The following is a 24,876-nucleotide window of genomic DNA, read 5'->3' on the forward strand; positions in this document are numbered from 1 at the left end:
TTCTCTTTCTCTCGCGCACACACTCTCTTACTCCATCTACTTTGCGGCCTTGGAGGGGAAGGAGGAAGCCGGGCGGAGCCGGGGCGGGGGAGGTAGCGGTCCCGGGGAGGTGTTTCTCGCCCGACGAGCCGCCTCGAGTGCAGAAAGTACAGGTAAAAGTCGGCGCCGGACGTGCGGGGAATGCGGGAGGCCGCGGGGCGGCCGGCGCGGGTGAGGGGCCGGGGGTGCGCTGCCCCGGGGCCGGGCCGGGGGCGCGGGAGGGGAACCTGGGGGGGTGGCGGGCCGCGATGGAGCGGAGCCCGGCCGGGGCGAGGCGGGGTCCTGGGGGGAGGCGGCCTTGAAAGGGGGCGGCCGGATGGGGGGTTCGGGAGACCCCCGCCAAACCGCTCCCCGGGGCCGCCGGGCCACCCACCCCCCTCCCCCCACCTGCTGCCCCCGCCGCCGACTCGGGGCCGGGGCGTGGGGGCGGTCCTTGCGGGTGTCGCGCTCACTCGGGGCGAGAGGGGGCGCTGCAGAGGGACTCCGGTGGAAGCCGGAGCACATGGAAGGCGGAGGTGGGTGGTAACACGTTGCTAGAGTACTGGGGATGGAAGCCCGGCTCCCAAAGCTCTACGGCACTGACCTCAGGGGATGCCTGTCTCCAGGTCCACAACAGGTAGTGACCAGCAATGGATGTTTTGAAAACGTCTCAAAAAATGGTCAAGGAAGACATTAGTCTGGCACCTTTGAAACAATGGAGAAATAGCCATGGCCTCTGGGAGCTGGGTTTTGCTATCTCTGAACAGAACAGGTCCTGCTTTTGGATTTGGGACAAGTGGACAAAACGAGAAGCAACTCGCTTTCCCTAGGGAGAATGCCCCCAAAGAGCTGTTGGCCCCAAGAGAACATTCAGGATTAAGGAAGCTAAAAGATGCCCCATCTTCAACCTGAAGGCCTGCTGATCCTCCAGGAAACCAGAATCAGAGCTCGGCGTGGACCTGGACTCCCTTGCACAGAAATCAATTAACAGTAGCCCTGGTTCTCAAGACTTTTGGCTAAATTGAGATGAACACCCCAAGGGGTGGAATTCTTGGTGGGAGACTACAGGGGTGATTCACCTACAATGAGCTTTTTTCCCCTCTGGGCCTTCTGGAAAGATGTAGCTTTTTCAGTTGGTAGATTTGCTGGCCAGTGTGAGAGAAGAAGAGTAGCGAATAGGCAAGGTAGCATCTTAGCCTTCCTGTGCAACCAGGGCCTTCTGGATGCCTCGCCTTGGACCTGGTGAGGCTCAGTCGTGAACCACCAGTGGGCTCAGGTGCCATGGCTTGAGAGGACACTCCAGTCCTATGGAGAGGTCAGTGTTGAGACCTCCTGCCACCAACCAGACCTTGCTTTAGTAAGCTTGTGTGTGAGCCACCTGGCAAACAGAAACTCCAGTCCCAGTCGAGCGTTCAGAAGACCACAGCCCCAACAAACATGTTGACTGAATCGCCATGATATGTTCTGGTGCAGAACCATCCAGCTAAAATGCTTCTGTTATCCTTGAAAGAATGTTGTAGGTTGACCTCTTCTCTAGCCTACTGCCTTCCTCATCCCTGCACTGATAGAGAAGATGAAGCTGGGTAGACCTGGTGAAGAACTTTGGAAGATTGTGTCCAATAGGTCACCCAAGCACTTTTGTCTGTTTCAAGATGGTGGAACAATTGCTGAAACCAAAAGAGTTGAAGCACAGCCAAATGGGATGTTTGATTGAGTTTCCCAAAGTATAACCAGCAAAAAAGTAGACATTGTTCAGGGGCAAAGCTCAGCTTATTGGGAGTATGGATTTTTCTACCTGTTGATAGTGAGTCATCTCAGAGCTTCCGACTTTCCCTGGGAGAAGAGTTGCATTGAGAACGCATTGAGAGGACATGTTAGGAGCTGTCAGTATACTTTCTTCTTTTAAAGTTTGGAACTTATGAACCTTCTGGGGATAATTTCTTGTCTAATGATCATCTGAAATGCCCTCCTTAACATTGGTAATTATAGTTGCCAGATGAGTCTGTTAAAAGGGGAGTTTTCACACCAGCCTTGGAGGTGTCTTAGCATCTCTCAAGTTTTTCTTGAAGTTCAGTAAACAAGACAATAATAATAATTACTTCTGTGATAGTAGGTAATTGTACTAGATGTAAAATAGTTTTCCCATGGCTGATGATTTGCATAGTTATTACTAAAAAGGGCTAAATTGCCTTACGAGAATATAACCATTGTCAGCATTTTTATAGCCAGTGTCTACATTACATAACACATACTGAGGAATTTAATTTGTTGTTCAAATTTAGTTTTAAAAATAGTTAAGAAGTGCTAACTGTACATTTCGAACTGTAAAATTGGGTGTGTAAAAAGCAGGCTGTTGATTTAAGGACATGTCTTGGATTATCCAGTACACTTATTGACCTTTAAAGAAAAAAAAGAAGAAAACTGATACCATTCTCAATTTAAATATTACATTAATTAAATACTATACCCAAGGGTATGTAAAATGGCTTCTTGTAACCTCTTACCAAGAAACCACATTTTGACTGGGCAAGAACTATTATTGAATACGTTTGTAATTGGTTTATTTCACCTGTGTGTCTGCTGACACTTTCCTTGACCCTCTATGGTGAAGATGTGATTTGGAGTCTAGAGAGTCTTCAACTTCTCTTTGGTGCTTTAGACAATTAAATTGTAAAAAGTAAGCCTTCCCTGAATAGCATCTTTCAAGGAATAGGTGCTAATTTTAAAGAAAAACTTTGTTTATGTAATGGCACTCTTCAGTCATAGTGAAGAAATATGTAATCAAGCTCAGTTACCAAAATCTTGGCTCTTGATAGACAGTTTCTCCTATAGCAGAGTTCTCATCATCATCTGGTGTATTATAGCCATCCACTATAGGAAGGTGATCGTAAATATGGGCTGAGCACTTGAAAGTCATATATCTAGATGCAAAATGAAATTTCTCATCCAGATGCTCTGGTCAACATTCTGCTAAACAAAAGAGTCATAAAATGGTAGTCTGAGAGCCAGGTCTAGGCTCTCTGTGTTTTTTGCCTTGCCTGGATGGTAGATAAGAAAAATGGACTTGAGTACCTTTAGATGGGGCATGGGATTCTTGTGTATAATTGTTCCAGTGTGCCCTCTTACCAGAAACCCTTTCTGCTTCACTCTCACATTGCTTATCTGGCTCCAGTAGGCATTAGAGTTTGCAGCCCCCAGATGGTAGTCAAGCATTCACTAACATATTTGGATATCAGGAAGATGTAACCAGTAGGAATAAGGAGCCCAGTTGCCTTGTCCATCTCTGTGTCCTCGAACATTCAAATACTTGTTGACTGAATCAGTGAACAGAAGACTGACTTAAGTATAGATAAAGTACCTTGGCTGACCTTTGTTATACTTGTGTGGAGTGCTGCCCTCTGTTCTCCTTTCTCCTTTGACTTGTGGTCTCTCTGTGGTGGTAACACCTTGTTTAGGAGAGTCCCTTCCAGTTCTCTCTGGAAGGAAGTGTGGCTGAGTCCCCTTCCAGAGAGCCGGACTATGTTATTCATTAAAAGGATTGAATTCATTTAAGCTTCAACCGCATGGCTTTCCAAGTGGCCGTTGGGTGGTGTTTTACACCCTCTCCTTTGTGATTAGCTGACAGTATGGAGGAAGGCTCCACTCAGTTGGCAAAAATATTCAAAGAGCGCTGTATGTCTACACAGAAGGTCAGTGGCCAAGTTGAAATTTATTGAGACGTTTTGAACAGTGGCAATTCCTGACATTTGTCAGTATTCAGTTTATTTAGAGTTCCTGGGTATCTTCCCATAAGATAGTTCTATCTTATGTATTCATGTATCCATATCTAATAAATATGTATACCATTATGTGTAGTATATATATATAAAATACTGCCTTTGTTTCATTCCAAGTAAAATAAATAATCATAGGATTTTCGTTTTGTTGAAAGCAATCTACTTTAGTTAAAAGTTGTTGGTGCTACAGTGATGAACATGGGCCTTTCTACTACAGCGCTACACGGGCACCTTGTGTCCTGCGAACTTACGCACTGAAAATAACAGAGTTTGTGGGAAAAAGTGGATTGAGGCCGACTGCAGAAACATTGGAACTGTGAACAAAAACAAAACCAAATCTAATGAAAATCCCCCTCAGTTAAATCTCTGCCTGGCTGATGTTTGCTCTTACCAGGTCACTCCATCCTTACAGCCTTCAAATTGGGCTGGTACTTGTTTCTTCTCTCTGTAGCTCGCAGAGGTCATTCACTTCTAATGGAGACCGTTTTCACTGAAGTGAAATCTAACCCAGAACGTAGCCCTCTGCGTTCATCTCTATGGAAAGAAATATTTTGTACCTTCTTCATCTGTAATTTGCAGCTTTGTCAGTCATGTTAGCATACTGGAAAGGTATTAATTCTTGAAGCCACCATGGGCCACTACTCAGATAAAAGGAAGGCACTTGAATGCGTTTCCAGCTTTGTTCTTGATCTTCAAGCATTGTTAAGTCTTTCCTTGTCAGAGCTCTTTCCTGTGATTGCTTCAAAACATTAACAAACTATGAAACTCACATAAGAACCAACACAACTTGTTAATTTGACATATTCCTCTATGTACCACTTGTACCCAAGGTGAAACATGTATAATTCCAGAATGAACAGTCAGTGATAAAACTTCTTGAGTGTCAGTACCAGTATTTGAAGGGGCAAATATTGTCAAAGAGAATACACTGGATGAGCTGAGTTGATTTTTTGGCACATGGTAGACACCTGAAGAATATCGACTGGGTATATGATTCTCCCAGCTTTTGAAAGTTGTTTTAAATTATTCCCTGTGGATAGATAGCAGCTTATTTTCAAGCAGTATAGACTTTTATGTGAAGTCATTCCTCATCGAATAACTTCATTTCCTCAGGGGCTTAAACTATCCTTGAAATGAGTTTATACAGTGTCTTGTACCTGAGCAATTGCTAAGGAATGGTTCAGGCATGGTAATTATCAAAGATCTTAAGTATTGGAGACACACATTTAGATTGCAAAGATGTGAGCCCCTCTACATCTCTTGGATGGTGAAAAAAGTTGTAGATGTGGCTAAATTCATAACACCATCATTCATTTGCTCATCTCACATTAAGAGAACACCAAATATATGCCAACCACTACTCTAGGGAATTGATGAGATTGTACTGCCTGAGCTTATGGTCTAAGATGTAGTTAAGAAAATAGGTGAGATGTAGTTAAGAAAATAGGCAGTTTACAGTGCAGGAGGAAAAGCGTTAGTACAGAGAAAGATGGGGTTCTCTACCATCATGAGGGGAATCTACCTTGGGGGAATAAATGAAAGCCTTCCAGAGAACATGATGACTGTGGAGATGTTTGAACTAGGAAATGAGCATGATCAGGTTTGCAGGACTTATTGAGAATATTTATCTTTTCTATTTTTAAAAGCAATTTATGTTTATTGTTGCATCTTAGAAAAATAAAAGCATAAAATTATATCTATATATAGATATATATCGGAGAAGGCAGTGGCACCCCACTCCAGTACTCTTGCCTGGAAAACCCCATGGATGGAGGAGCCTGGTGGGCTGCAGTCCATGGGGTTGCTAAGAGTCAGACATGACTGAGCAACTTCACTTTCACGTTTCACTTTCATGCATTGGAGAAGGAAATGGCAACCCACTCCAGTGTTCTTGCTTGGAGAATACCAAGGATGACGGAGCCAGTTGGGTTGCCATCTATGGGGTCGCACAGAGTCGGACATGACTAAAGCAACTTAGCAGGAGCAGCAGCATAGATATATATATATCTAATATATCTAAGATAAATATTGTTATACATATATTATACATTTAGCATATACTTTGATGTTTATTAAATACTGATGTGATATCTGAATTAATTAAAATGTTAGCTTCCTTGGTATAGGTACAAATATGAATGAAAGTATTTTCTATATCTATATAATTAAAAAATAAAATTAGAACATAGGATATATATTGTTTTATTTTTCTTATACATATATATAATGATTATTTCCTTATATATCTTAAAATATTATTCTATATCATGATTTTAAATGACAGGTTAATTTTCACTTGAATTGATACACTATTTTGTGTCTAACTGATCCTCTGTTGTTGGACATCTAGATTTTTTCCATTTATAAACAATTTAAATATTGCTTTTAACCTCCATGAACATAATTATTTGTATTCCCGTCTTATTATTTTCCTCAAGATAAATTCTGAGAAGTGAAATTTCTAGGTTGAAGAATGATAACATTTTTTAACACTTTTGTTACATAATCTCAGATTGCCCCTCAGAAATGGACAGTGGATTAATTTGGAGGAAGATTAGAAGCCATAGTGACTAGTTAATATACTCTTTCGGTAATTGAAAGGAGTGTCAGTTGGTGACTTGAACCAAAGGAGTGGTAATACAGATGAGAAATGGATGGAATTTGAAAGATTAAAAAGGAATCAACATAATTTGGTACACCAGTCAAGATTATGTCTGGATGCTTATAATAGGAAATGTACAATAACAGTGGCCTAAACAAGGTTTATTTTCTTACATGAAGTAAACTTGGATTAGGCAGTCCAAGATTGGTGTGATGCTCTCCAGAGTTCTCAGGACATCAGGCTCCTTCTTGTCTCTTTCATCTTCAGCTGTGGCTTCTACCTTCAAGGTCGCTGCTGGATCCAAGGTGCCCACGGAGCTCTAGCCACCTTTTGTGTGAGAGGATGGAAGAAATAGGCAGAAAAGGAGATGCAGAAGTTGAGTAATCTTCTATAAACTGCTGCTGAAAGTTCCATGCAATCTTGCTCTCCTCTTATTGGCCTGAATAATTATATGGTCACAGCTAGCTGCAAAGGAGGCTAGAAAATGTGATTTTCAGTTATACTGTCTTCATTCCCTCTCAAGTAAGACTTGACTGACATTAGGTAGGATTGAGGGAAAGGCAGGAGTTGAAGCATAACTTGGTGGTTTCTGTTTTGGTCCATTAGGTGGGTGGTGGAACCAGTAGTGGAGATAGAGAATTGAGGAAGAAGCATTGGTTGGAGGAAGTGGGGTCAGTGGAAAGGACAATGAGTTCAGAGTGTTTGTGGGACACCTGGGTATAGATATTCATAGCAGTAGGTCATGTGAGCATTAGACTCAAAAGCATGATCTGTCACGGAGATAGAGATTGGAAATCATTGGCATATAGATTAGAATGAAAGGCAAAGGACAGTGTGTAAATAGGAGGGGGGCCCAGGGGAGGAGGACTGGAGAAAGTGGACATTTTCAGGATGGAAGAAGAGACAGAAGATCAGATTTACAAGGAGTAGCAAGAGAGGTAGGACGCAAAACAAGAGACTTTGCTGTTACGGAAGGTAATGGAAAATTGTATTTCATGAATGGTGTGGTCATCAGAGTCCTTTGGCTGTAATAAACAGTAAGTCATTGGAAACCTTAAGGGGCATGTTTTCTATAGAGTGTGTTGGTGGGAGGGCTTGATTGCAGTGTGATGATGCATGCAGGGGGATGTGGGGGATGTGGATGTAAAGACATATGGGTAACACTCTTGAGAAGCTTGAGTGAGACAGCCATAAAAAAAAGAATGAAATAATGCTATTTGCAACAACTTGGATAGACCTAGAGATTATCACATTAAGTGAAGTAAGTTAGACAAAGCAAATATCATATGTTATCACTTATATGTGGAATCTAAAAGAATAATACACATGAACATTTTCACAGAATGGAAACAGACTCACAGACCAAAAAAACCCCAAAAAACCAAGCTTATGGTTACCAAAGAGGAAAAGAGAGGAGGGATAAATTAGTAGTTTTGCATTAGATACACACATTACTATATAAAATAAACAATAGGGTCCTACTGTATAGCACAGGGAACTAGATACAATATCTTATAATAAACTATAATGGAAAAGAATCTGCAAAAGAATACATCACTTTGCTATATATCAGAAACTAACACAACATTGTAAGTCAACTATACTTCAGTTAAAAAAAAAACATTGTTTGATAGTGAGGAGAGAGTGAATGTGATATCCAGAGTGAAGCGGGAGAATAGATCAGCCTATTCTCCATTCCCTTAGTTGTGCACATGCTCTGCTGCTTTGGTGGATAACAAAAAATTGTGATACTGACTTTGGTTTATTGGACCCAAGAAGTGATTTTCTATGAACCCTACAAACTCCTCTCCTGCTGAATGGTGACAGTGGGGTCCAACATCTTCAGTAATTTTAGCTGGAGAAAAAAGGTAGAATATGTTTAATGTAGTCACCCAGAACCTTTCTGAATAAAATTGGCTCAGGGAAAAGATCTTGCTGTGTTGAGGACAAGGAGATAAAGTTCTTCATTAACGGGTTGGTTGTACTAGCAGTTCTCTGAGAGATCAGATCACTGGGGTGCTACTGATAAATGAATGTGAGAGTGTTTTATGTGTCAGTTATTCAATCAAACACTAAAACAGGTGTTGCTGTGAGGTTGTTTTGTAGATGTGATTAAGGTCCATAATCAGTTGACTTTAAATAAGAGAGATTATTCTAGGTGGTCTGGGTGAACTTGATTCAGTCTGTTGAAAAGCCTCAAGAATAGAATGGGGGCTTTCCTGAAGAAGAAGAAATGCCGTCTGTGGAGAGCAGCCTCAGCCTGGAAGATTTCCAGCTTCCCCTTCCTAGTGACCTGACTTATGGACTTCAGACTTCCCTAGCCAGGTCCATAACCACATAAGCCGTTCTTTGTTAAGTCTCTCCGTATATATCAGTATATCTAGTGGTTCAGCTTCCCTGGCTGAACCCTGATTGACACAGTCAGCATCCCCATCGACACGCCACCAATTCGTAACACTGTGAAGCCAGACATGTCTTTCAGTCTTTTTGAACCTCAATGGCTTCTACTGTAAACAGAGAGCTCTTCTGTTTTTTAAAAAAACTCCTCCTCCTGATTGAGTCTTGCCTTTTCACATGAACACCTGACTTCTTTGTAGCCGTCATCATCTTGTGTGTGAAGAGAGGCAAGCCTCGAGCTCCAAGAATGCTGCTGGTTTTGGTCTTCTGTTACTCTGGAGCTGTTCCCTGGAGCCACGTTTGGGATGGCAGTATAGAGGTGGTACTGGACCCTGGGCAGGCCTCAGCTGGGTCTGAAATTCACCCCTGCTTTGAGTCAGCCCCAGCTCTGGTAGTTGAGTGAATGATAGGCATGGTGAAGTAGCTTTTCTTGGTCCTGAGTCACTCCTTCTTGTCCCTTCTTTCAGCAAAGTGTCTCTTCTGACATTGCCCAGTTAGGCTGAGTCACTTGGTGGAAGCTGCTGCCTCCAAAGTTCCTGTTACTCCAGTGACAGGCCTGTCAGTTGACCAAGCCTATAGAAAGCTGTGGTCTGTTCCTGGGAAGCCTGGGAAGGCCATCAGTTTGTCATTTTATGTCCTGTTTTCCCTTAATTGTGTGTTTGATAACAGAAAACTGAATGCAATTCATAATCATAAATATTTTAATCAATAAAATGTTAAATGTTAAAATTTGTTCTTTCGTTGCTCCAGTCATCCCATCTCTCCCGGAATCCACCCCCAGCATCGTTCCATCACCACATTGCTTTCTAAATGACTTATAGGAGCATTGGTGTGGAGACTGGAGGGACACATGTGTGGGACTGGGGCCCCAGGCCACATTCTGCCATACCAGGAATTCCCCTGCCGAGGCGCCTCCACCCTATTCTCAGATTCTTGATCAGGGAATTTTCCTCTTTGATTTTCATTTCCTTGTCTGAGTTCAGTGTTCTAAAACTTACATCTCAAGGGAACTTGCTAATAAACCGTGGATCACATATCCTGGATGTGAATTTTATTTAAAAATAGTTACTTTTGTTCAGTTATCCATCAATCAAATATTTATTGTATGTTAACTATGTGCCTAGAACTATGCGAAGTGCTGGGGCTGCAGCCATGAATGTCTTTTAAACTGCTATTCAGAATGTAATCATGAAGAAAACCTCACGCCCACATATGGTTGTATACCACATTTTTAACACATCGGAGTGTTTTTAGTATGTTAAAAGGGGCAATCAGGTCAACCCTTTCTGTGAGCAGACCTCAGAATACAGGTTTTCCTGCCATCTCTGGATGTGTAAGTGAACTTCCAGTAAATGCACTGTTTTAGCGTCATTATAAGTCTGCAACATTCTTTAAAGATTTTAGGTCTGTTCATAGCTCCTCACATGAAAGTGTACAAGCAAACACACTTTATAGCACAGTGCACCCCAGTCCATTTAAATAACCACTTAAGGTTCAGGTGGTGTGGTGATGAATGTTCTAGACCTGGCGTAATAATCAGTGTCTGGTAGTAACTGAATGTCTAACACTTTGTCTCCTTAAATTGTATAAAAGGTAGTGTGGGTGTTTGTTTCGAGTTCTGGGTCCTTCTACCATGACTTTTATATTTAGGAGAGAGAGTGTGAACTCTTGTATATTAAAGGTTCAACTATGAAACAGGCATCAGACTTCAGTTAGAGTGAAGGACACCTTGAAATTGCAAGACAAAGTGATGAAACCAACCAAGTCTGGTTAGCACTCACAACTCCTTTTCATTGCAAATTGGGGGTTGTTTTCTTATGGACAAGCAAACCAAATGTGGAGATAAATTGCCAAGGCTGTTATAGGAAGAGTAACTTCCTCAGACCTCATTTAAAAACCTTGCTCTTAATCACAATAGGCTTTATTGCTCTCATGAGTTAACGCAGCGATAAGGAAGTATCTGTAAGTTATAGTTACACCAGACATCTCCACTGGAAGGTTATCACATGTATCTGATTTTGTGTGTTAGGTTTCCTGGAACCATTCTGGTGGGGGAAGAGGGTTCCATTGCTGAACTCCAGAATTTTCTGCTGGATTCTAAGCTCTATGAGAGTACAGGCCATGTCTAGTGTATTTTCCATGATTGTGTTCTCAACTCATGGCCCTTTGCTGGGCACAGTGTAACCTTTCAATAAATATTTGTTGAATGAGTCATTGAAAATGTTCAAAACTTGTGCTTCTAGGCTACCTCGGGTTTCTCTTGAGTGAGTGTCCTTTATTTTTCCCCTATATAGTATTACTTTTTACCCTTTCTAAGAAGATTCCTTCAGATTGTCCTAGAAATTCAAGTTTCCATTTTGCCTTCCACTGGATCTCGTATAGACTTACTAGGTAACAAAAGTTCCTTACGGTGAATTCAGACATCCAAATCATTGTCCTTCATTATGGATGACAACTGGATTGAGAGCAGCTATTCTAGGAGAAGAGGGCATCAGAGGATAAGATGGCTGGATGGCATCACTGATGCAATGAACATGAACTTGGGCAGACTCTGGGAGATGGTGAAGGAGGGGAAGCCTGGCATGCTGCAGTCCATGGGGTCACAAAGAGTCGGACGTGGCTGTGCAAGTGAACACCAACACCAACACCATTCTCTGTTAAGTGCTGCGTGAGACAGAGCCCCTTGTACCTCGCCCTGTGGTTTGCAGCTGCTGTTTTTCTCTACTCAAGCCTCAGTGTCTTGGCCCAGTTTGGTATGCACCATCCATTTTAGGTCAAGCTGCCTAGAACCGGAGAATTGTATCCAGAGGGTTTACTGAAGGATTCTCTTGGGTGCTTGACCTGTAAGGAAGTGAGGCAGGATTGGATGGTGAGCAGACCTGCAGTGAGTTTCCAACTGAGGCTTCAGTGGATCCCAAGGAAGACTTGAGAGCTGGAATGACCCTTCAGAAATGTCTCAGCTTGAGGCCAGGGAACCGGCCCCCTCATATCCCTCCATCAGCCAGCCATTGCTGGTAGGCTACCCTTGACGTGCAGGAGCATTATTCTTGGGCAGGGCAGCTCCCTGTGGTGGAAGGCAGTTCCCTTTGAGGCTCACATATGTGAGTCCTTAGCAGCACGGATATTCCTGGAAGCTGAGAGGATTGGCACATGGACCCTGAGAAGGGGATCTGGGCGGGGTATCACAGTATCCACCACATCAGCAGTTCTTGCTCGTCACTGATTGGTGAGTCTGTCTGCTCTAGGTCCTCCATGATGAACATCTGTCCCCTCACTTGTATTTTAGGTTATTGTTGTTGTTCAGTTTCTTAGTCCTTTCTTGACTCTTTGTGACCCCACAGACTGCAGCACGCCAGGCTTCCCTGTCCTTCACTATCTCCCGGAGTTTGCCTAAACTCATTTCCCTTGAGTCAGCGGTGCCATCCAACCGTCTCATCCTCTGTCCTCATCCTTCAGGTTATTGGTTCCTCCCAAAAACGTCGTTTGTCATTTGACAGCTTCTTGAGGGCCGCCCAGGTCTTGAGTACTGACACGCTGGCCGTGGCAACCCACGCTTGTGATTCCTATCTGTCCATACCACGCACAGCACAGATCCACATGTGGGGAGGTGTTTCAGAAGCTGCCATTTCCTTTGGGTCTCCACCCCTTCTACTTGAGATGTTTCTTCCACTGGCTCTCCCCCTCTTAAACTGCCTTTGTGTCATCTTCTGCAATTTTTCCTTAAATGCTGAGGCTTCTTATAGTTTTAACCTGGGGTTCTTCTGTTCTCTTATTGTACTACAGTGACCAGAAGGGTGATTTCCAAGTCTCTGACACTTTCTTGTTTTTTTTTTTCCCCCCTGAGCTCTAGAGCTAGCCATCTAACTCTCTTGGGCTCTTTAAACTCAAAACATCCAAAGCTGAACTTATGTTTAACATAAGACTTGCTTTTCCTTCTGGGCTCCTAGCCTCAATAGCATCTGTATCCACCTGCTCTGTAGCTAGAAATGTGTCCTCCTTTGTTTTGCCCAGACCCCATGTATCTGATGAATCTGCATCTTGAATATTTCTTGAACCTGGCCTTTTCTCTTCATACTCACTCTCACCACTTTAATTCAAGAGACAACTCTCACTGTTTCAGTCACTCTGATACCTCTCAGCTGGTATCTCTGAATCTAGTTCAATTTTTTTTTTCCATACTGGACTCACAAAGGTCTTTCTAAAATCCCCATTTTTCTATGTCTCTCCCAATGAATTATCTTTAAGTGATGCCCTTGGATTTTGACCCTTTTCATCTTCTACTAGCTCTCCACTCAGCACATATTCCATCCAGAGAAATCTGTTCTCAGTTCTTGGACATTCCATGTGCCCTCCTTTAATCACACCCTCCTAAGTGACAGGGCACTCTTCAGTATCATCCCTGCCACATCTTTGCTTCCTTAATTCCTGCTCATCCTTTATGTCTCAGCTGAGACATCGTTCTTGGGAAAACTTCCCTGGCTCATCAAGAGTTTTCTTCAGGCTCCTGTAGAACCCTGTTTGTCTCTCATCACAGCACTCACATTCATAGGTTGTAATTTATTATCTTATTTCCTAAATCTCCCCCTGGGTTGTAAGTTTTGAGAGAGCAGGGATTCCCTCTAACTTGTTCCATCTTTAGCACTTCACACAGTACAAGATTTAGAAAACACTCCAGTGAAAGAATTAATTTATTTAGGTCTTTCATTGACATGAAAGTTGAAATTGTCTCAGATGTTTGGACAGTCTGTTTTGTAGGAAGCTTGAAGGCATTTTTAATCTTTCAGTTTTCCTGAGGGCATATAAGTTTTGAGTCTATTTTCTATGTTTTTATTGGTCAATTAATAATAATTTTGGTTTCTCATAAGTTAAACTCACAGCATTCAACTTTGTGTTATAGGTAAAGTTAATACAGTCTCGTGTTCAAGGGATTATTGAATCTTGGAGTGGATGGGCGTTTTGGAAGTCCTCTGCTTATCTTTCACTAACATCTCCAACACATGAACAAAAGTGAGGGACTCTTTTACTTTACTGAAGAAGAGAGGAATGCTTGAGATGTCAAAACTGGCTGTTTGCCTTCACTGAGTCTGAGTGTGTCATCCACGAGGCAGAGATGGTATCTTCCTAGACTCTTCTGGAGAGTTGCCTTGGAAATCTTGACGTCATTATCGCTTTCTTGCACAAGACTTAGTAAAGGAGGCCAGTGAGGCTCAGCCCAGCCTCAGGTCTTGTTTAATTCTCTTGTTGATGAAGAATGGGGTTAAGACGTGCCTTGGCGACTGACATCACAGGCCTTGACATTATGGCAGGTACTTAATATCTAAACTTTTCCTGGAAATCTAGACGTGATGATGAACTGTTTGAAGTCAGATCGACTCATGGAAGCATTTTAGTGTCCTGATATTTACATTGCTGTATTTGTTTGTGTTTCCTTAAAACCATGTTCACTTAGAAAAATATGGTACACAGGGTGGTTTGTGAAACAGACTTTGGTAAGCATCTTGTAGTTAAATATTAACCGAAAGAGGAAGGGAACCACACCGTGACTGCCTTTGGAATGTAAAAACATATGGACTTTCTCCAAATTATATATCTAAGTTTCTTTCCAAAGTGATGTATATTTTAGTACCATGTAGGATTGTCAAGGGCTCAATGGTAAAGAATCTGCCTGCCAATGCAAAAGACGAGGTTTCAATCCCTGGGTTGGGAAGATCCCCTGGAGAAGAAAGTGGTAGACAGAAGAGCCTGGCAGGCTACAGTCCATGGGGTTGCAAGAGTCAGACACGACTTAGTGACTGAACAACAGCAACAACAACAAAGGATTGTCATAGATTGTTTTCTTGTCTGTTTATCAAACATGGCAGTGATTCCAGACTCTTTGATACCTTGAGACTTTTTTATGTTTTGTTACCCTCCACTCTCCCACTCTTCTGTGGCTATGTCTATGGTTTTGACTTTTTGGGAAGCTGGTATATTCACTTTTGACTTCATGAACTGATATATTTTTTGAAGAAATCTAATCTTTGATCCTGGTTGAGGTACAGAGAGGTTTTAGAATTGTAACTTCCTATGATTCTTATATAAAATGGTCTTAGTAAAAGTAGTAAAAATAGTAATAATAGTGTTTAGTGAGTGTTACTGTATACCAGACATTATGTAAATTTTCATGTGCATTCTCTCATTTGGTCCTTCCTGGAGCTGACTGTGGCTCAGATATGAACTCCTTATTGCAAAATTAAGGCTTAAATTGAAGAAAATAGGGAAAACCACTAGGCCATTTAGGTATGACCTAAATCAAATTCCTTATGATTATACAGTGGAGCTGATGAATAGATTCAAGACATTAGATCTAGTAAACAGAATGCCTGAAGAATTATGGATGAAAGTTCATAACATTGTACAGGAGGTGGTAACCAAAACCATCCCAAAGAAAAAGAAACGCAAGAACGCAAAGTGGTTGTCTGAGGAGGCTTTACACATAGCTGAGGAAAGAAGAGAAGTGAAAGGCAAGGGAGAAAGGGAAAGATATATCCAACTGAATGCAGTTGGGTGTATAACCCAGACAATAGCAAGGAGAGGGAAGAATTTTCATTCTTAAATGAACAATGCAAAGAATTAGAGGGAAACAATAGAAGGGGAAAGACTAGCGATCTCTTCAAGAAAATGGGAGATATCAAGGGAACATTTCATGCAAGGATGGGCATGATAAAAGACAGAAACAGTAAGGACCTAACAGAAGCAAAAGAGATTAAGAAGAGGTGGCAAGAATACACAGAAGAACTGTGCAAAAAAGGTCTTAATGTTCCCAGTAACTGCAATGGTATGGTCACTCACCTAGAGCCAGACATCCGGGAGTGTGAAGTCAGGTGGGATTTAGGAAGCATGATTACAAACAAAGCTAGTGGAGGGGACACAGTTTCAACTGAGCTATTTAAAATCCTAAAAGATGATGCTGTTAAAGAGCTGCACTCAATATGTCAGCAAATTTGGACAGTGGCCACAAGACTGGAAAAAGTCAGTTTTCATTCCAAACCCACAGAAGGGCAATGCCAATGAATGTTCAGTCTACTGTATAATTGCACTCATTTAATATGCCAGCAAGGTTATGCTCACAATCCTTCAAGCTAAGCTTCAGTAGTACATGAACTGAGAACTTTCAGATGTATATCTCAATTTCAAAGAGGTAATGGAACCAGAGATCAAATTGGTAACATTCATTGCATCATGGAGAAAGCAAGGGAATTCCAGAAAAACATCCACTTCTGCTTCATTGACTATGTTAAAGCCTTTGATTGTGTGGGTCACAACAAAGTGGAAAATTTTTAGGAAACGGGAATACCAGACTACCTTACCTGTATGCAGGTCAGGACGCAATAGTTAGAACTGGACATGGAACAACAGACTGGTCAAGGCTGTATATTGTCACCCTGCTTTTTAAACTTATATGGAGAGTACATCATACTAAATGCCAAGCTGGGTGAAGCACAAGCTGGAATCAAGATTGCCAAGAGAAATAGTATCAACCTCAGATACAGATGATACCTCTCTGATGGCAGAAAGTGAAGAGGAACTAAAGAGCCTCTTGATGAGGGTGAAAGAGGAGAGTGAAAAAACTGACTTGAAACTCAACACTCAAAAAACTAAGATCTTGGCATCTGGTCCCATCACTTCATGGCAAACAGAAAGGGAAAAAGTGGAAGCAGTGACAGATTTTATTTTCTTGGGCTCCAAAATCACTGTGGACAGTGATTGTAGCCATGAAATTAAACAAAACAAAACAAAACACTTGCTCCTTGGCAGGAAATGTATGATCAAACCTAGGCAGTGTATTAAAAAGCAGAGACATCACTTTGCTGACAAAGGTCCGAATAGCCAAAGCTATGGTTTTTCCAGTAGTCATATATGGATGTGAGAGTTGGACCATGAAGAAGACTGAGTGCTGAAGAATTGAAGGTTTTGAATTGTAGCACTAGAGAAGAGTCTCAAGAGTCCCTTGGACAGCAGGAGTTCAAACCAGTCCATCCGAAAGGAAATCAGCCCTGAATATTCATTGGAAGGGCTGTTGCTGAAGCTAAAGCTTCAGTACTTTGGCCGCCTGTAGTGAAGAGCTGACTCACTGGAAAAGATCCTGATTCTGGGAAAGATTGAGGGCAGGAGGAGAAGGGGGCAACAGAGGATGAGATGATTAGATAGCATCACCAACTTAATTGACATGAATTTGAGCAAACTCCAGGAGGTAGTGGAGGACAGAGGAGCCTGGCATGCTGCAGTCCATGGGGTCGCAAAGAGTTGGACACGACTTAGCAACTGAGCAACAACAGCAATGGGATTCGTACTAGTATTATCCTCACTTTATGATTCAGAAACTGAGGCTCATCAACTCCCATATGGTTAAACCCAAGATTCGCATGAGGTCATCTGAGGCACTCATCTCTTTGATAAGTGATAAGATGCCTGTAGTACTGCTTCTCACCTCCCTCCTTTTGTTACTCAGTGGTATTCTGCTGTAGCACTTTTATACAGAATCCCAGATGGGATAGGTCAGTGGATGTTTCACCAAAACCGAGAAGAGGAACAAGAAAACCCTTCTGCTGCTTCATGCTTATAGCATGAAAACGTGGTTGTATGTGTTCAAGACGGGGAGGACACTGGCTAGCTCATGTGTTGGTTTGTGAAGGAGTTCCTGAGAAGTGAGTTAATCGGGAAGGGAAATCTTCCTTTTGAGTTTGTCTGAGTAGAGGTTTTTCAACACTGTTCTAAAGTCCTGCTGCTTCAGAAATTGTGATGCCTCTGCCCACCTAGTAATTTTGATGGAGGGGCCGTTTTCAGTGGCCTTCAGCTGGTTGGCCTCTACTCAGCTTTAGCATTGAGGAGAAGACTGGTTTTGAGGGCAGTTGGTAACATTTTTTGATCAGTGTCCTTTCTTTCAGCATATTTATGAGCCTCAGTGCATTTTTCCACGTTCTTTTTTCTTTGTTGTTTCGGTTTTATTTCTCTTGGCATGGTGTTTGCACCCCGTCATGATTGGAACTGGCAGGATGCTATGTTTGAAACGCTTACTTTACTGCCATATTCTGTACTTAGAGTTTTGGTGCCTGGTGGACAGTGGCGCCTTGACTGTGTGGATTTGTGCTCCAGACAGGTAGCCTTCTCATAGGTGAGGCACATAATCCCAGATTCTAGCAGACAGTTCTGTACACTTGGCTCAGAAAAGAATTAACAGCATATGCTTTAAAAATTGTTATTTTTATTGAAGTATAGTTGATTTATAATGTGTTAGTTTCAAGTATACGGTAAAGAGATTCATGTATATATAATTATATACATGTATGTATATATATAATTTTTTCAGATTCTTTTTTCTTATAGGTTGTTACAAAATGTGGAGTATAGTTCTTTGTGCTATGCAGTAGGTCCTTGTTGGTTATCTATTTTATATAGAGTAGTTTGTATCTGTTAATCCCCAAATCCTTATTTATCCTGCCCTCCCCTTCCCCCTTTGGTAATCATACTTTGTTTTCCACATGTTTCTAATCTTAATTAAAATTAAGATAATGTGTACAAGTAAGTTGAAGCTTTACATCAGTCAGTTCAGTTCAGTTCAGTCGCTCAGTCGTGTCCGACTCTTTGCGACGATCAATCACAGCACGCCAGGCCTCCCTGTCCATCACCAACTCCCAAAGTTCACCCAAACTCATGTCCATCGAGTCGGTGATGCTGTCCAGCCATCTCATCCTCTGTTGTCCCCTTCTCCTCCTGCCCCCAATCCCTCCCAGCATCAGAGTCTTTTCCAGTGAGTCAACTCTTCGCATGAGGTGGACAAAGTATTGGAGTTTCAGCTTCAGCATTAGTCCTTCCAACGAACACCCAGGACTGATCTCCTTTAGGATGGACTGGTTGGATCTCCTTGCAGTCCAAGGGACTCTCAAGAGTCTTCTCCAACACCACAGTTCAAAAGCATCAATTCTTCGGCACTCAGCTTTCTTCACAATCCAACTCTCACATCCATACATGACCACTGCAAAAACCATAGCTTTGACTAGACAGACCTTTGTTGGCAAAGTAATGTCTCTGCTTTTCAATATGCTATCTAGGTTGGTCATAACTTTTCTTCCAAGGAGTAAACGTCTTTTAATTTCATGGCTGCAATGATTTTGGAGCCCCCCAAACTAAAGTCTGACACTGTTTCCACTGTTTCCCCATCCATTTGCCATGAAGTGATGGGACCAGATGCCATGATCTTCGTTTTCCAAATGTTGAGCTTTAAGCCAACTTTTTCGCTCTCCTCTTTCACATCAAGAGGCTTTTTAGTTCCTCTTCACTTTCTGCCATAAGGGTGGTGTCATCTGCAATAAGGGTTATTGATATTTGTCCCGGCAATCTTGATTCCAGATTGTGTTTCTTCCAGCCCAGCGTTTCTCATGATGTACTCTGCATATAAGTTAAATAAGCAGGGTGACAATATACAGCCTTGACATACTCCTTTTCCTATTTGGAACCAGTCTGTTGTTCCATGTCCAGTTCTAGCTATTGCTTCTTGACCTGCATACAGATTTCTCAGGAGGCAGGTCAGGTGGTCTGGTATTCCCATCTCTTGAAGAATTTTCCACAGTTTGTTGTGATTTACATGGTCAAAGGCTTTGGCATAGTCAATAAAGCTGAAGTAGATGTTTTTCTGGAACTTTCTAGCTTTTTTGATGATCCAGTGGATGTTGGCAATTTGATCTCTGATCCTCTGCCTTTTCTAAAATGAGCTTGAACATCTGGAAGTTCACAGTTCACATATTGCTAAAGCCTGGCTTGGAGAATTTTGAGCATTACTTTACTAGCATGTGAGATGATTGCAATTGTGCGGTAGTTTGAGCATTCTTTGGCATTGCCTTTCTTTGGGATTGGAATGAAAACTGACCTTTTCTGGTCCTGTGGCCACTGCTGAGTTTTCCAAATTTGCTGGCATATTGAGTGCAGCACTTTCATAGCATCATCGTTCAGGATTTGAAAGAGCTCAACTGGAATTCCATCACCTCCACTAGCTTTGTTTGTAGTGATGCTTGCTAAGGCCCACTTGACTTCACATTCCAGGCTGTCTGGCTCTAGGTGAGTGATCACACCATCATGATTATCTTGGTCGTGCAGATCTTTTTTGTACAGTTCTTCTGTGTATTCTTGCCACCTCTTAATATCTTCTGCTTCTGTTAGGGCCATACCATTTCTGTCCTATATCGAGCCTATCTTTGCATGAAATGTTCCCTTGGTATCTCTAATTTTTTTGAAGAGATCTCTAGTCTTTCCCAATCTGTTGTTTTCCTCTGTTTCTTTGCACAGATCACTGAGGAAGGCTTTCTTATCTCTTCTTGCTATTCTTTGGAACACTGCATTCAGATGCTTATATCTTTCCTTTTCTCCTTTGCTTTTCACTTCTCTTCTTTTCACAGCTATTTGTAAGGCCTCTGCAGACAGCCATTTTGCTTTTTTGGATTTCTTTTCCACGGGGATGGTCTTGATCCCTGTCTCCTGTACAATGTCACAAACCTCCATCCACAGTTCTTCAGACACTCTGTCTATCAGATCTAGTTCCTTAAATCTATTTCTCACTTCCACTGTATAATCATAAGGGATTTGATTTAGGTCATACCTGTATGGTCTAGTGGTTTTCCCTACTTTCTTCAATTTAAGTCTGAATTTGGCAATAAGGAGTTCATGATCTGAGCCACAGCCAGCTCCTGGTCTTGTTTTTGCTGATTGTGTAGAGCTTCTCCATCTTTGGCTGCAAAGAATATAATCAGTCTGATTTAGGTGTTGACCATCTGGTGATGTCCATGTGTAGAGTCTTCTCTTGTGTTGTTGGAAGAGGGTATTTGCTATGACCAGTGCGTTCTCTTGGCAAAACTCTATTAGTCTTTGCCCTGCTTCATTCTGTACTCCAAGGCCAAATTTGCCTGTTACTCCAGGTGTTTCTTGACTTCCTGCTTTTGCATTTCAGTCCCCTATAATGAAAAGGACATCTTTTTTGGGTGTTAGTTCTAAAAGGTCTTGTAGGTCTTCATGGAACCGTTCAACTTCAGCTTCTTCAATGATACTGGTTGGGGCATATGCGTGGATCACCATGATATTGAATGGTTTGCCTTGGAAACGAACAGAGATCATTCTGTCGTTTTTGAGATTGCATCCAAGTACTGCATTTCAGACTGTTTTGTTGACCATGATGGCTACTCCATTTCTTCTAAGGGATTCCTGCCCACAGTAGTAGATATAATGGTCATCTGAGTTAAATTCACCCATTCCAGTCCATTTTAGTTTGCTGATTCCTAGAATGTTGACATTCACTCTTGCCATCTCCTGTTTGACCACTTCCAATTTGCCTTGATTCATGGACCTAACATTCCAGGTTGCTATGCAATATTGCCCTTTATAGCATTGGACCTTGCTTCTATCACCAGTCATATCCACAGTTGGGTATTGTTTTTGCTTTGGTTCCATCTCCATCCCTTCATTCTTTCTGGAGTTATTTCTCCACTAATCTCCAGTAGCATATTGGGCACCTACCGACCTGGGGAGTTCATCTTTCAGTGTCCTATATTTTTGCCTTTTCATGCTGTTTGTTGGTTCTCAAGGCAAGAATACTGAAGTGGTTTGCCATTCCCTTCTCCAGTGGACCACATTCTGTCAGACCTCTCCACCATGACCCGCCCATCTTGGGTGGCCCCACACGGCATAGCTTAGTTTCATTGAATTAGACAAGGCTGTGGTACCTGTGATCAGATTGGCTAGTTTTCTGTGATTATGGTTTCAGTGTGTCTGCCCTCTGATGCCCTCTTGCAACACCTACCGTCTTACTTGGGTTTCTCTTACCTCGGACGTGGGGTATCTCTTCACGGCTGCTCCAGCAAAGTGCAGCCGCTGCTCCTTACCTTGTACGAGGTCGTCCCTCCTTGACCTTGAACGTGGAGTAGCTCCTCTCTGGCCTCCTGTGCCCCCGCAGCTGCTCCTTGGATGTGGGGTAGCTCCTCTCTGCTGCCCCCCGACCTCAGTCGTGGGATAGTTCCTCTCGGCCACTCCTACACCATCGCAGCCTGGCACTCTTGGTCGCAACTCCTGCTCTTGTGCAACTCCTGACCTTGGGCGTAGGGTAGCTCCTCTCCACTGCACTTCTGCGTAGTCTGTCGAGCTGCCGCACTTCTGTATTATAGCAATACTTGAATACAAAGAACCAGGAAGAGAGATGTAGTACAGGTTTTTTCACCATCTACGTGACAAGCTGTAAAGTACTGACAGTCATTTACCCATGTACTTTTCTATGAGAAAACTCAGTTTGAGTAGATAGGAAAACTGAGATATGAGATGATACATACACATACACAACACATGATTTGTATCTTTCCTAGGAATTTTACATTGGGTTGTCCAGATGGCTTGACATTTCTGTTGATTTTAGCGAAGAGTCTTAGGGAATTCCTGGCAGTACAGTGGTTAGGACTCCACGCTTCCACTGGAGGGAGCCCAGGTTCGATCCCTGGTTGGAGAAGTAAGGTCCCATGTTCTCAGCAGTGCAGCCAAAAAAATAAAGCGAAGAGTCTTAGAGGTTAGGGTGTCTTAGATGTCATCTAATCTGATTCCTCAACCAGCATATACACCGTTCATATGTGATCACCCCGTTCCTTCTAAGAATCTTTTAAAGGAAAGAGGGCACGCTGTCTTAAAGGGCAGCCTCTTCTGTTTTGGCATCGTGTGCTAACTGCTGGAAAATGCCTTGTGGTAGTGAGCCAGTCTCCCTTCTTGTGCAACTCCTACCTGTTGGTAAGAGCCATGAATTCAGTCACCAGGAAGGTTTCAGTTTCATTTCCGAGGTAGCCCTAGTTCCTTGGATGCCCTCCTGGCATCCTAGTCCGAGCCATCCCTCGCTCCTTTCTGGGGGAAACAATAGCCTCTTGACTGGACTCCCAACATTTCCTCTTTGCCACTCTCTGTTCTCACTTTCTTCGCAATGTCTTCAGTTGCTCTTGAACAAAAGTTTGAACTACTTCACGGGATCTGAACCTGCCTGCCTTTCCAGGCTCAGCTAAGATGACTCTCCCTTTGCTTTTTTGTGTACTACACTCACTGCCTCTTTATAGGCATCTGGAACGTCTTTTGCCTCAGGACCTTTGCTCGTCCTGTTTCTTGTGCCTGGGAAGCCCCTGATCCTGCCTGGTCTCCTTTTCCACCCCCTTGCAGCTCTAAAGTTGGTTTACAAGAACACCTTCTCTGACCCACAGACCAGGGTAGACCTCCCTGTTATGTATTCTCTGAGCACCCTGTGGTTCTCTTCCACAGTGTTGCTCTTTATAATCAGTGTTTATTTTTGTACTTATTTATGTAAGGACTGTCTTCTTGGAGGCACGGTCACGTCTGGGTCAGTGATGTATCTCCAGCACCTAGAGCGTGAGGGGAGCTTGTGGAAGTCTCCCAAGTATTCCAGAAAGGTCTGGGCTACTGGAAGTTAGGGCTGTTTTCTCCTCAAGAGTGAGCACCTCTATCTTTTCTTCCTGCTGTTTTTATTTTCTAAGATTACATTTTGTTGTTTTTGTTGTCAACCTTTTTTAAAGAAAAAATTTCAAAGTGGCATAAATGAAAATACTAAGTCCCAGAACTTCTGTGCAGTGGGTGAACTGGTACTTAAAGGAACATTTATAACCTTAAAAACAAAAAAGAATGAACTCAGCATTCATCTCAAAAAGTTAAAAAAAGACAGCAAACGAATGAAAGGAAGTCATAAAGAATGAATAAGGGTAAAGACAAAAAATTAATAAAGCAGAAAAGAGAAAAATAGTAGAATAAGTGTATTGAGGTTGTACTAGCTTTTTTCGGATGTAAAAGTTATATACATATATATATATACACATACACACACACGCACATATATAACCAATTTTTAACTGTGGTAAAATATACACAGTTGACGCTTGAATGATGCTAGGGTTAGAGGCACAGACCCTCCATGCAGCTGAAAATCCGTGTGTAACTTAAAGCTGGCCCCCTGTCCCCATGGCTCCTCTTCCTCTGTGTGTGCAAGTACCCATCTGCGGGCTCCACCAACCTTAGGTTGTCCAGTACTAGAGCATTTGCTGGGCTTCCCTGGGGGCTCAGATGGCGGAGCGTCTGCCTGCAGTGAGGGGACCTGGGTTCGATCTACTGAAGAAAATCTGTGTATGCGTAGACGTGTGCAGTTTAAACCTGTGTTCAGTAATCACCTGTAAAATTTGCCATTTTAGTGATTTTTCAGTGTGCATTGGCTTTAGCATTTTCACGTTGCTGTGCACCACTGTCTTACTCCAGAATATATGGATATTCTGTTATTACCCAAAGAGGAAGCCCTTTACCCGTTTAGTCGTCAAATGGCAACTTAATAATCTGTGTCTTTATGGATTTGCCTATTTTGGATACTTCACATACATGGAATTTTATAGTGCATGGCCTTTTCTATCTGGAGTTTTTCTGTTTTTTTTCTGTAGTGTTTTCCAGGTTCGTTCCTCTTTTGTTTAATGGCTGAATAATATTCTGTAGTGTTTCATGTATACCACATTGTGTTTATTCATTCACCTGTTTATGGACACTTTCTGTCTTTTGGCTATTGTGAATAATGCTTCTGTGAGCTTGGCTTACAAGTACCTTGAGTTCCTTTTTCAGTCCTTCTGGGTGTACACTCAAGAGTGGAATTGCTGGGTTATGCTATAATTCTTTGTTTAACTTCTTGAGAAACTGCCAAGCTATTGTCCACTACATATACAGCACCTTATATCCTCATCAGCAGTGTATTGAGGGTTACAGTTTCTCTGCATCTTTACTTATCCTTGTTACTTTACTTTAAAAAAAATGTAGCCATCTTTGTAGTTAAGAAATGTTATCTCACTGTGGTTTGGATTTGTATTTCCTTAAATGACTAATGATGTTGAACATATTTTTGTGTGCTTAGTGGCGTTTATTTATCTTTTTTGGAGAAATATCTATTTAAGTCCTTTGCCCATTTTTGAATTGGATTGTTTGTCTTTTTTGTTGGTTGAGTTGTAGGAGTTCTTTTAAATTCTGATTATCAAAGCCTTACCAGAT

This window comes from Oryx dammah, unplaced genomic scaffold (genome assembly GCF_014754425.2).
Source record: "Oryx dammah isolate SB20612 unplaced genomic scaffold, SCBI_Odam_1.1 HiC_scaffold_13, whole genome shotgun sequence".
NCBI classification, from domain to species: Eukaryota; Metazoa; Chordata; class Mammalia; order Artiodactyla; family Bovidae; genus Oryx; species Oryx dammah.